At 39.2% G+C, this 12369-nt stretch overlaps 1 protein-coding gene across 3 annotated transcripts in view; it reads right to left on the bottom strand.

Annotated features, from left to right (window-relative positions):
* Window positions 1-12369, bottom strand: part of RHOH (ras homolog family member H) — a 41808-nt gene that overhangs the window by 15059 nt on the left and 14380 nt on the right. The window contains exon 1 of one of the 3 annotated variants that reach the window (XM_004448683.5): window positions 10608-10735. The exons of the other annotated variants lie outside the window; for them this stretch is intronic. The gene's annotated coding sequence lies outside the window, so the exon portion shown is untranslated. Of the gene's footprint in view, window positions 1-10607; window positions 10736-12369 lie in introns of those variants that run through there. 3 annotated transcript variants of the gene reach the window in all.

A 12369-nucleotide genomic window follows, 5' to 3' on the forward strand; every position in this document is an offset into this window, starting at 1 on the left:
TTCTGTGTTTTTCCCTTGTCTCCCTTTTTTCTTGCGTCACCTTGCTGAGTCGGCTCTCCACAGTGCTTGCGGGCCGGGAGGTGCTCCATGGCATCTGCAGGCTGGGTGGTGCTCCACAGTGTGCGGGCGAGCCTGCCTTCACAAGGAGGCCCCAGGATGTGAACCCAGGGCCTCCCATATGGAGATGGGAGCCCAAGTGATTGAGCCACAGCCTCTTCCCTCAATTAACTTTTGTATACCAAATGAGGCAGGAGTCAATATTCCTATTTTTAAAGATGACGGCCAGTAGTTCTAGCACCACTTTTCATTCTACTCTGAATTGCATTAGTACCTTTGTCAAAAATCAACTGACTAAATAATGTCTTTTTGTACTTTATTCTGTTCCAGTGAATTGGTTTGTCTGTTCTTATAAAATACCATGTTGTCTTTATTAATTATATTTTACAATAAACCTTAAAATAAAAAGAAAATTCCCCTTTGGAATATAGATGTATATACATTATATATATATTAAATCACAAATATAATATATAGCAACAGGATTAAATATTTGTCTAAAGGCTCAGCTTCTGATCAAGGACTAATAAAAACTGTGAGAAAAAAAGTTCATAATGAGTCTGAAACTACCAGGATATTCCAGAGCAACATTATTTTTCGATTGTTAAATTTATCGCATATGCATACATTATGTTCTAACATTACACTCCAAATTCATAGAACTCCAAAAAAATGACAGGATATTTGACTTTAATTGGCTTTAAACCAGGCCTACTTCTAAAGAGTCTAATAGGAACAGAAGATAATAAAGAAAATCCTAATATAATTGAGAATAGACCTAGAGGTTAATTTTTTTTTCACTTCACTATATCTCTGGCCCTCACAATTTTTGGTTCTCTACATTAGTACATGGGCAGAGGTAATGCAATGACCATCCAAAAGCAGAATGGCTCTACTTCATCATAAGAAGTCCCATAGAGCTGGTGCCTTAGAGAATAAAATTCTAAATTAGGAGAGGAGAAGCAACCTTCTACATACAAAGGACCTTACTTGGTGGCTTCATCCCACCAAAAAAAGAAACTTTAAATATAAATGAACAAGTGCCATAATAAAGGTAAATGCAAAGGACCAAGAGCACACGGAGGACAGTGTGCTTAAATCTGAAAGGGCGCACCAGCAGGCAGAGAGGAGTGATACTTGATCTGGGTCTTGGAGGAGGGAAAGAGGGTGGGACTGGGGGGGTGACATCCAGGCAGAAGAAGCCCATGGGAAAGGCCTGTGTATCTGGAGAGCAGAGTTGGTCCTTGTGACTGAAGCACAGGTGGGAAATGACACTGGATAGGGACCCTGGAGCCAACTGTTAAAGGGTCTTGATGCCATGTTGAGGTGTGAAGTAGCCTCCATGAGCCTTACCTCTCATTACCTCTCTCCTCTTCACCTAATCATTGCTGCAATCTCTCCAAACTATGGAACATCCCAAACTCTCCTTGCTCTTTTCATGTCTCCATAACCTTGATTACAGTGTTCTCAGCTGAAATATGACCTTCCCTACTCCAGCTCTTCCAGGTAAAGTTCTACCTGTCCCAGGGCTGACCTCAAACCTACTACCTCCAGGAGGCCTGCCAGAAACTCTAAATAAGCATTATTTTTCTCCCTTATTTGAGCCCACGTATCATCTTTAAATTTTTTTATATTTACTTTTTTGAATAGTTAATACATGCCCGTAGTAAAATTCAAAGAATACAAAAGTGAAAAATATATCTCTCCTCCATGCCTACCTCCCACACCCAGGAACAACCACTGTGCTAAGTTTGTCATGCATTTTCCCAAAGCTATCCCCATTATTACATTTATTCACATGTAATTGTCATATGCCGTTATCTTACATACACAAATCCTTTTTTTCTACAAATTGCAGCTACACTATACTACTAGACTACACTACATCCCCTGTGTCACCTTTCTCACTTAACAATATATCATGGGGCTTCCTATCAGTAGATTTTTAGTTGCCTGATTCTTTCTAAATTCCTTTAGTAGAGAACCAAGAAAATTCCTCCTCCATTATGGATAAATCTTAAAATGTGCAGTGATTTGAATTTTTTCTCTCTGTATTGTACCTAGTGGAAGCTTGCAATGGCCGAGAGCCCTGGCCTGAGAGTCAGGCCAAATTTAGCTTCTTTGGGTCCCAGTTCTTTCATCTGTAAAATTAGACATCAGGCTAAATAGGTTTGAAGGTCCCTCTAGAGCTCCTATTTCATGTTTCTATGAAAGCATTGATATCATATGCTGTCTTAAGAGCAGATGTTAACAGAGAAAAGGGCGAAGGAGCAAACAGCCCCAAATACCTGCCACAGATGGCCTTCCACTACTCCCAGTCTTTTCCCCCTGCCTCCCTGTCCTTCCTTTTCCATCCCCTACCTTGAGCCCGAGGCGTGGTTGTTGACACCCCTCAGCCTGGGTGTGTTAGCCAAATGAAGCACAAGGGGCCCCAGCAGATGTCGGATTTCAAGGCTGTGTTTAGTAGGAACCATCTTTTGATTTACACAAGATGGAAATGGAACCTGGGCATCTCTTCCTGGAAGCACATCCCAATCCAATTTAGAATTCACTGGCCTAATTTATAAAAGAACTTGGAAATAATGAGTGTCTTGGAGCGCTCCGGAGACTTTTTAGAGAAACCAACCCAGCACATTTTCAGACTGTTGGCAGCAACGAGATGGTCAAGAGGTCCAAAGGTGAATGTTGTTGGCATTCTTACGATTTTCTTAGACAAAAAGGCAGCAATTGGCTCCATTACTCATTTGCCACCTGACACCACAGCAAGGATGGAAGTACTGGGATTTGTACAAAATGTTCCACAACCTAAAACAACCAAAGATCACTGACCAGATGTCCATGGGGGACAACTAGCCCAGCCCCTAGGACTAATATCCTAGGAAAAGAGCTTTCTTAGTGTAATAAGGATGGATCCCACAGTTAGAACTTTTCCTTTTGTCACTGAGTCCCAGAATGGTCAAGATAGTTGAAATCTAAAAGAATCTCTAATCCAGCCCCCAAATTTCAGTTACTTGGTAAACATATTTGCCATTTTTGCCATACTTGCATACTAGCTGAATTATTATTTACTTGATTTTTAAAATCAACTCTAAACTAAAGGACCCCCAACACATACATTTTAGCTGGGACCCCCAAAGGGCACACCATCAGGGTAAGAGTGAACCAGAAGTAAATCTGCCCCTGCTGTAGCCCAAGGAAACAGAGGTGCACATTACCTAGGCCCTATTTAGAGCAGGAAGAAAGGCAGGGAGGCAGGGAGGGAGAGAGAGAAGGAGGGAGGTAAGGGAGGAAGGAAAGAAGGGAGGGAGGGGACACGAAAACCTGTCCTTGAAAGATTGTAATCCACAGGCCCACAGGCCTTCACAAGTATTTGCAGCCCAAATTTTGTATCACCAACATCATTCAAGAAACCCAGGCATCTGGCAGAAATCCTCTCTGAAGAAAGGCATCTTCATCTTAGGCCTCAGTGAATCCATAAAAGTAATTTTTCAAGGGCAGTAAGCACACACAAAGACACCATTCTTATTAACACACAGCACACATTACTACTGATACAGGAATGACACAGGTGGAAGGGAAATTTTTTTGGTGTTCAAAATGAGTGAGCTCCTTATCACCCACACTGTCAGGAGCCACCAGCTTGGCACCCCATTTCCTTCAGTCCTGATGTCTAATGAATGTGTGCATTACATATTATGTTACGGAGAATGGAGAATGGAAAGCCTTACAGGTAGCTTTCATAAACTTAATTGAATTTGTCATGGTTCTCAGTCTCTTCTCAGAGCCTCAGAAATCTGATTCTCCTGACCACCAAGAAGGTAGATATCTGACCTTCCAGAAGGCAACTCCATTTAACCAAGCTCATGAGATTTATTTATATAGTAGGACACCAATTCATTTGTTGGCCATGAGAAATGCAATCATCAAAAAGACCAGAACACTGATTCTGTCAACACAAACCGTGTATTTCTTTGCCACCGGGAGTGCTATTGGAAAGCCAAACTCTAATTAGAAAATTCCTGCCCAGCAGGGAGTCAGAGCGAAAGGAGTTAGTTGGCTGGTCTAAGGACATAATTTAGCCTAACACGAACTTCTTCTTTATTGGATGATCTTATCAATGGGATCAAAATGCAGGAAGTTCATTAGCCAAGATTTTTTTCTCCACTGACAGCTTTATGGGAGCTGCCCAAGTTTGATTCTCAGACTCTCTTGTTTTCTATGCCCATGTGAATGGCCAGCCCCCTTTTTTCTAATTAACACCTCTTCATATAAATCCAACTTCTTAGGAGATAACTCTCTAGTTATTCCCATGTACTAGGCTTCCCCAGTCATGTCTTAGTGGTACATTCCTACATGTAAATCTCCAAAAGAGATCAGCTCAGGACAAAGCACTAGCCAACCTGTTTTAATCCATGATCCTAAGGTAAACTGAAATGCACCAGAAGATAATCCCCTAACCTCATTTCAACCTCCCTTAACTACTTTTTCACTAGGACATTATGCACATTTCTTGTACACACACAAATACTATGCAAACATCCATCAGAAAGCTTCCTTCCACCTTACCATCCCAAGAGTGTCCCCCATACCACAGCACACTGCCCAAAGATATATCCAAGGAGACTGTGGAAACTAAAGAACATGCACTATATCAAGGAAGTCTTCACAGTCTTCCATGCTTTGTGCAAATGAATAGGGGAAGGAACATTATAACCAAGGGGGCATATGCAGTTGTATAGGGCCAATTGTTCTAGAATTATACAGCTGAAAAGAATCATTCTCCCCAGGTACCAACTAGAATGTTTGCCTCCATCACCTCTCTCATCTGTGGTAACAACACCCTCACAATCTGTTATCATTATTGGTTCTCTCAACCAGACCCAGGAACCAGCAAATCATTGAGTTTATTTGCCAAAGAGAATTTTTGGTTTCTGTTTTGTTTTATATTGATAAGTCTTACTTAGTAACATTAAATATGGCAACTTCCCAGGAGACTCAGTGTTCCATTTCCATTTCCCATAAAGCTTTTCTAACCTAGTAACCTAGCCCAAGAAATATACATGCAGAGAGAGAGAAAGAGAGAATGTCAAATCAGAAAGTAGAAGAGTGAAACTCATTCTTTCCATTTTTCCAGAACAGGGTTGCAGGAAACTTCAGTATAGTGTCTACTCTCTGTGAGTTAAACTCTGTCCCTTCCTTTTTCATGATATAGATATAGACGGCTTCCCTTTCTCTATGACAGGGGTTCCTCTGATGGTCAGGTGAAAACCATGGACCCCTACTCAGAGTGTAGTGGCAGATAGTTTTATGACGCTAAACATTGGACGTCAGAGGAAAAGACAATAAGTTGATTTTTTTTCAATTCAAGCTCATGGAACCCTTGAAATGTTTCCATGGGCCCCTGGTTAAGAACCCCTGCTCTATGACATGAAACTCCAGTATCTCTTCTCCCTTTAATGACTTCCCCACTGAATTCCAGTGTCTTTTCCATTTTGAGTCCTTACTGATATTCATGCAGAGAAGAGAGGGTTCTGGGCCCCTCATTTTTAAGAAGCATCTGATCAGATAAGATCCCCATAGCAATCTTCTTAGCCTGAAATAACCATCTTAGGGAAACCCTCCTACATGGGTGACTTCAAGAGTCAACAAAGGAAGTAGCTCTCCAATCTATCAGCAACAGCTGCCGTGCTCACTGATAACAATCATCCCCTGCAAGAAATTCCAGTCCTCAAATATCCAGCCAATTGGCACTCGGGCAACCCTCAAGTCCCCTTAGGGGATAGCCTTACTAGAAGGTACCCTCCTACACGGGGTGACATCAAGGTCTTAGGAAGTACTGTCTACTAAACATCTCATCCATCATTGGATGATTTTTTTTTAGCGCCCTGCCCCCTTGTAGTTTTTTGCATGCTGTTCGTTCTCTATGTCCATTCACTGCGCTCTTCCGTGTTTTTGCTTGTCTCCCCCCCTCCCCCCATCACCTTGCTGAGTCGGCTCTCCACCGAGTCTGTGGACTGGGCAGCTCTCTGCAGTGTGGGGGGAGCCTGCCTCCCATATGGTAGACGGGAGCCCAACTGATTGAGGCACAGCCGCTTCTCCACCACTGGATGATTTTTGTCGCTTGGTGCTTTGCTGAAATGCAAATATCCTCGGGCAGTAAAGCCTTTTTTTTTTTTTTTTTTTTTACCATTTTGACATTTATATGAATGTACTTCCACTCCCATTCTTTCTTCAAGGCAGTTTTGATTGGAGGGGAAAGTTTCACAAAAAGGCACACACAGACAAAGTATACAGGAAAGATGTGAGGCAACAGAAGTCAAATTTAGTGGACATTAGTGCTGTTTTCTAGGCCATTCCAATCTAAGCCTGGGCCCCTTCTGACTTAGGCAGCTCTAGTGGCCCACCAGTTTTTTCTATCATCTGTGAATTGATAATCTGAATTGTCCTTAATCTGAATGCTCATCAATATCCTAGTCATGTATTCTTCCCTCAAATATTTATGGCACTCTATCTGCTGGGCACTATGCTAGATGTTACACATGAAACAAAGTAAACCGAGAAATTCTAATCTGGGGTTCTTAAACTTTTTTGTTCCACAAGACCCTTTGCCAGTCAGGTGAAAACCACAGACCCCTTGTCAGAGTACAGCAGCAGATAGTTTTATGACACTCAACTAGCATCAGATCTAAGAACTACTGTAATTTCGAAGTGTGGATGAGCATAAGCAATTTTTTGAGATATGCAACAATTGTAATGTGATAGGAAATGAATACTACTCTAATTTATTGCTTGCATTCATAAGTGAAGGAAATACTAGGTTTCAATTAGAGGTCAGAGAAAATAAACGTATTTAGTTGATTTTTTTTTTTTCAATTTAAGCACACAGACCCCCTGAAATCTTTCCATGGACCCCAGGGTCCCTGGACTCCTGATTAAGAATCCCTGTTCTAATCCATCCCCAAGGCATCACCTGGGAGCACCTGGGTTCACAGCAATAATCATAACTAAGGTGTTCAGTAAGCATTTGGCAACCCAACACACAGCCCCTGGGAAGCATCATTAACTCTGCAAAATGTCATTGTCCATGATTTCTAGGAAAAGCAATTGAGATTCTCATTCAGGCCTGGGTGAAGCCAGGAAATCTGTATCTTTTTAAGCACTGGGATGACCTTCAGGTTGGGGAAATACTGTGAAACTGTGGATATACAGCTAAATTCAGCTACTCAGGAAGATTTTCATTTGAACATCATAATCTAGGAAGTAGGATTATTTTATTAATATTCCCATTTTACAAGTGAAGCAGGTAGGGCACAGAAAGACCATTCTGACCAAAAACAAAATAAAAATACTCTTCTCTTTTTCCATTGCCTTTCATTTTTTCATTTGTTACAAACAGCAATGGAACTACCAGAACTGGTTATCTCACAATCATTTAAGACTCCACTGCTTGCAAAATCATTTCTCGTCTTTGTATCATCTACATATAAGCAAACAACTTGCTGTGGACCCAATATGACTCCAAGACATCAACTATGACTCTTAAGTGTCTTCCTGCAACACTTAATTTTTTCATTAAAAATAATTATTAAAGATACATAAGTCTTAGCTATATAAATGGGTGGACTTGCTTTGGATGCTGAATTTTAAATCAACTGTAAAAAGATTTTCTGAGACAATCATGGAAATATGATTATAGATTTGGGTATCGGAAGATTTCAAAGGGTTCCAAAGTCTAGGGTTCTCCCCGCTAGGGATGATAGCAACTCCACCCCCACCAACACCCCATTCTCCCACCCCACCTCCATATTGGGAATTCATCGTCTTAACCAATAGTAACACTTCTATTTTCCTCTCAGCCGAAGGTCATGTAACCAAATTCTAGCCAATGACCGGGAAGACTCTGGGAAATTCTTCCTTTCCTAAAACAAGAGACAGCCTTTGTCAAGTCACCCTCTTTTCCACCTCCACTCACCCCCCCAGTCCTCTCCAATTGAGGCACAATGCTCACGACAGCAGCGGCCATCTTGTAACCGTGAGGAAAGACAAGGAACTGCGGAGACAGTATGACCGAGCCACTGAACGAGTGCTGTAACCAAGAAATTACAAATGAGTCTTAGTCCACTAAATTGTATTTTAGGCGCTACTAACTTTCTGACACATTGCAATGTAGCCAAAAGTAAATGCCGATGACTGTTACAGCTCACTGAATTATAACCTTGATGTATGTTTACCTTTTGAAGTAGCCAGAAGCCAATGTCACTGTTAATACTCACTGAACTGAAACCCAGATCCCGTGCTTCTTTGATGGTGATGCCAATGATTTGTAACTGCATAATCTTTACACTGAAACTGGACAGTAACGAGATAACGCATCCTTATTTTGTTCTGCAACCCTGACCGGCTATTGCCCTTGCACGCAGGCCCCTGAAGTCTGGTGCTCCAGCTGAAGCTCCCTCAATGACGTACCATGAGTCAGTCCAGAACTGACCACCTTGCTCGCTATCTTGAGCCTGCCTGCCTTTGTTTGAATGCGCTGAGACGCTGAAAAGTTTCTCCAGTTCTGGGAGACAGATTTAAGACCCGCAGGCCATCTGTTCTCCTTGTTTTGCACTTGGCAATAATTTTTTTCTTTCTTTGAAACCTCGGTGTCACAGAATTGGCTCTTTTGTGCACAGGGGACAGAGAACCCTCGAGCTGATCAGTATCAGCGCCAGCAACACAGACCACCAGACTTGGGATGTAAGAGAAAGAATTCTGATTCAAGCTCCAGTCAGTCAGGTATTGCATAACTTGGAGCCGAAAGCATCACAACAATACGCTGTCTCAGGAGCAGTAGCTGTCCTAACATAATCATGAGCTTTATTGTTAAACCAAAGCAGAGGAAAAAAGTATGCACAAAAACAAACAAAAAATGTAATCAAGACTGTAACACAAATCAAACATGTGATTTTACTCATGCTTAAAAGGAAAACTTTCCTTCCCCAAACTATAATATGAAGCTTTTCAAATAATTTCAAAATATCTCAAGTAATATTTGGCATTTGAGACTAACAAATTTGTAGATATCTGGTATTACTGTGTAGAAAACCAGTCATGAAATCTACAAGATCATTTCTTACTTTATACCAAATGCATACATTTATCCTGATTTACCTGATATAATAGTTATATCTTTAAAAATATTTATAAATCAATCATTTCTAAATTGAATACTTAAGATGCATAAGGAAAATATGCTTCTTTTAAAAAGCTCTTTAGGAATCTTCATACATGTTAAAAAATTTTAAATAATCATTTGTAGTCATCACTTGAAATTTTTATATTTTGCTTAAATTCTGACCTTAACTAAAACTAATTCTTTCTCTCTCTCTCTTTTCTTTTTTAGGTACCAGATTGAACCCAGGACCTTGTACATGAAAGCAGGCACTGAACCACTGAACTACATCTGCTCCCCTCTCTCTTATTTTAAAAACACAAACTGCTCACAAATCAATAACTCCAACATTTCTCATTAAAAGGATTTTCTTTGGCTTATCAAGATATAAAGCACAAGAAACATGAAATCCCAATTCTAAAAACCCTCTAGACCTTAAGAGATAAATTTTAATTATAGGATTTTTAAAACATTAGGTTTCCTTCAAAATGTCAGAATAATTCTCATATCAAGTTCATTTTGCTAGCGTCATTACTAACCTCATACTACAAATTGACTTTCTTTTAATAAGGATTATTGACCTATTTTACTTTTAAAATAATACATGCTAATTATAGTAGATACAGGAAAAATGAAAAATTTAAAAATCATATGTAATCACATTAGAGAATAACTTGTAACATATTGGTTTATTTTCCTCCATATTTTGAATTCATGTATAAAAATACATATATAGGCCTTTTTTTAAAAAAAGTATCATTTTATACTCTGATTTTTTTCACTTAAATCATTAAAATTCTTCAAAAACAATGTTTTAATGAATATTTAGTGAACTGAAAGTTAACTTATTTGACCATATCTTTCTCTTGGACATTTTAGGTAGTTTTCACATTTTTCTATTATAAAACAAAGTCATCACATTGAACAGCTTTACTTTTATAAAAAAGTGCCTCTTATTCTTATTCTATCCTTCAGAATAATTTCTAGAAATGGTCAAAAGTTATGAAATATTTTAAAATATCCATACCACCCAACTGCTTGCAATATTTGATATTCTGAAAAGAGGGCTTTCTAAATCCATATAAAAGCATTTGAAATAATAAATAATATTAGAATAGAGCATATTAAGTGGAGAAGGAGGGCCTTTTCCTTGACTGATTGTTGATATTGTTTATATATTGTACTTGGATTAATATTTTATGAGAAAAGCAAAAAGTTTCTAATCAATCCTTAAAAGACTGAGAAGGCAATTGAATTTGTTTTGTCACCTATCCTGCTTCTTACTCTGGTTATTGGTTTATTAATGAAATAGCATTTAAGAGATGCTAAGCACTCTCAAAACTGGCAAAGGAAAAAAATTAATTATAATTGATAAATAAAATAAAGAATTACATACCTGTTGAGAAACCAGATCAGACATACCCAAATTTATAAAAGAAGGAGCACTAACATTTAAACTCCAAATAGTGTAAATAAATGTAGGAAAGAAAAAAAAAAGCACGGTCATTTCATCCTTCTAAAGAAAGGACCAGTAAATCAGAGGAAGCTTCAAGATAAGTAACATCAGAGAATTACTGGCTGGTCACAAGTCAGTGAAAAAAAAAGCAAATGTGAACTGAAGCTGAAAACGCTGGTGATTTTTTTTCATGAGAATAAGTTGCACAATCTAGTTTTCAAACTGAAAGCCACAAGAGTCTAGGCTCAGTTGGAAGAGAAACTTTTTTATTTTTCTTTCCATATATGTGTGTCTCGGGTCTTTCCTTGATGACATGTCATATGGGTAGCAATTAGGGAAATCCAAAACCATTAGTTTGGGTTTTGCACTACTGATCCAAGTTTCAAACAGAAGCCACCCCACCTCCCGTGTGAAAATTATCCATGTATTTTTATATCTCGAGAATTTAATAGAAATATTGTCACAATCTACATTTTAATTACTGTTCTGAGATGTGGAGGATGAAAAAAAAAGAAAAGATAGTGGCAGACCTCAGAAAAGATACCATATTTGCTCTTTTGTTCATTCAAATCACCTTTATAAGTGTCGGTTGTATTTCTAATTACATCAGAAAGCAAGAGTTTACTTCAAGCTTCATGTTGCACATCATGGAGGGGAAACACTGAAATCCATAAATAATTAACTTAAAATGTAATTAAATAATTATAAATCAAATGTATACAAATGTCTTTAAGTTAGGTACATGTCATATTTGCAACAATAAACATGTATTACTACTCTATTTTTTAAAGCCAACATACTGACATTGACAGATCTTCTGCACTTAGGAATATAATGACAATATTATTTTCACAGACATAGGAAATTGTGGTATTGAGAACGTGTAAGGCTTTCCTGCCGTCCCCCTCCGATTTCCTTTATATACCTCCAACACCCCGCTCTGTTCCCGCAGCACCACTAGAGAGAGAGTGAGAGATTATCAATATAAATTTCAGCAAGCTACAACCCAAAGATCTTAGTGCCTAAAGAGGACATTTTAGACCCTTTAGGGGGTTTTATGGTTGATGGCAGTGGTTTTTAAATCATGTAAAATTCGAAACCAAATACATGGCTTTCTTTTTCTTTTGAAAAAGAGGAATCAGAGGCATTCTCACACTTTCAACCATGGCTGGGATCATTTTCAGCTCACAGCTGGAACAAAGACAGAAATTTTTGTGGCAACTGAGAAAAAAATTCCAAGAAAAGGAGGAAAAGTTTCCTGGTGGGGAAGGTGATGGCTGGACCAGGAGTGGGGAAAGACAGAGGAAGAGCAGGGATGCAGCTGGGGTGGGAACCCCTCAAAGCAGGGGTTCATAACCTTTTATGTTCCAAGCACCCCTCTGTCAATCAGGTGAAAACCACAGACCCCTTCCTGACTCCACTCTATACCGTGTAGTATTTAATAAATTTATCACACCTGCACCAACACGTCCCCACAAGAATTTTTTTTTAATGTCAATTCAAGCTCACGGACCCCTTGTTGAGCAGCAGAGGCGAGACCAGCCAGTTACTTCCCCGAGTCAGCAATTAGGTTGTTAAGCTGATGACAAAGCAGGGGAAACAATCTCCAGGACATAGGGGCCCTTGCTGTACAAGGAGTATTTCGGCTTTGAGGCCTGTCACTGAAGATCATATGATGCAATATTATTATTGAAATACAGAA

The sequence above is a fragment of the Dasypus novemcinctus genome, chromosome 1 (assembly GCF_030445035.2).
Source record: "Dasypus novemcinctus isolate mDasNov1 chromosome 1, mDasNov1.1.hap2, whole genome shotgun sequence".
NCBI lineage: Eukaryota > Metazoa > Chordata > Mammalia > Cingulata > Dasypodidae > Dasypus > Dasypus novemcinctus.